Raw genomic sequence first — 1,155 nt, 5'->3', positions numbered from 1 at the left:
AGTGCTCTCGGTGCTTATCTTCGACAAAATGGCGATGTTGGAATGCTTTTTTTCAAGTAAGTACTTAATCATATTTAAAAAAATAAAGTCAGATTTCAACAACAAACTTGATTTCCAGGATTCGTGGTCGTGGCTACAAAGCGAAAGGGTTCATGGAGGATGCGTTGTCGATAGCAAGTTCTCGGAAGTTCTCGGAAGAGCGAGTCAAAGGCAACTGATTCCTAAAAGGATATATTTAGATGACAGAATCAACATAGGATTAGGGATCAATGGTAGCCCCAACTACAATTCATCCGCCAGTTCTTCCTCCGGTGGTCATGGATTCTCCACCGCCAGCACCGATGGACTTCGCGTCAAGGCTTTCCCATCAAACCACTCGTCAGTTACTTCCATTACTATAAATACCGCCACCCACTTCTATTTACAAAGGTTTAAGCTGAAGTAAAATCCACGTCGAATGGGAAAAAGTCCATGCGGGAAAAAGATGCGCAAGGAGAAGCTAAACTCGGAGATTGAACGTTTGCTGTCTGAGATGGTCTCGGTTGCAAATGTTTCCTCTTGTGATGAAGAGTTTACTACGATTGAAGTATACTGCGATCGAAAGCTGGCTCGTGGTAAGTCACTTTTAAAATGGTTTCAAGTTGTGTTTTTACTGTTTGATAATCATTTTTTTCGTTCTTCTAGTGTAGCACGGAAAAAAGTCCTGTTTGCCTATAGTGTAGTGCTTGAGGACGAATTATCGTCATCTGGCGCTGAAGCAATCCAATCACCTACCAAAAATTTCCGCTTCCAAGAAATAGCGTCGGAAAGCGTCGTACCTTGAAAGCAATTGCTAGGAAGCGGTTAATGGATCCTTTGAATTTACCAGTGAGTGTGGCGTTTATTTTGTAGTTAATAAGCTTCACAGTTTTAATGAGCACTCGTGTAAGATTTTACAGTGAATGCTTCTTGGGCAGCGAAAACATTTTCTCTTATGTATGTACTTAATTGTTGAATATATCTTTTTTTGTGTCATTACAGGAACTTAACCTCGAAAAACAAGATCAAGTATATCTGGAAGTTCGCCGCCACCTGATCTATTTCAACAGCTTTGCATTAATCCACCCCAATACAAAAAATAGATTTACGTGCTGCTCCCCAAATGACCCCCTTTCG

General features: G+C 40.9%; 1 long non-coding RNA gene across 1 annotated transcript; it reads left to right on the top strand.

The window, feature by feature from the left end:
• Nucleotides 1-479: 479 nt before the first annotated feature.
• Nucleotides 480-1,155, top strand: LOC134221265 (uncharacterized). The gene is made up of 3 exons (XR_009982296.1): nt 480-614; nt 685-867; nt 1,021-1,155. It is a non-coding gene; the product is annotated as an uncharacterized LOC134221265 (long non-coding RNA).

The sequence above is a fragment of the Armigeres subalbatus genome, chromosome 3, assembly GCF_024139115.2.
Source record: "Armigeres subalbatus isolate Guangzhou_Male chromosome 3, GZ_Asu_2, whole genome shotgun sequence".
NCBI classification, from domain to species: domain Eukaryota; kingdom Metazoa; phylum Arthropoda; class Insecta; order Diptera; family Culicidae; genus Armigeres; species Armigeres subalbatus.
This window is presented reverse-complemented; position numbering and strand designations above follow the sequence as displayed.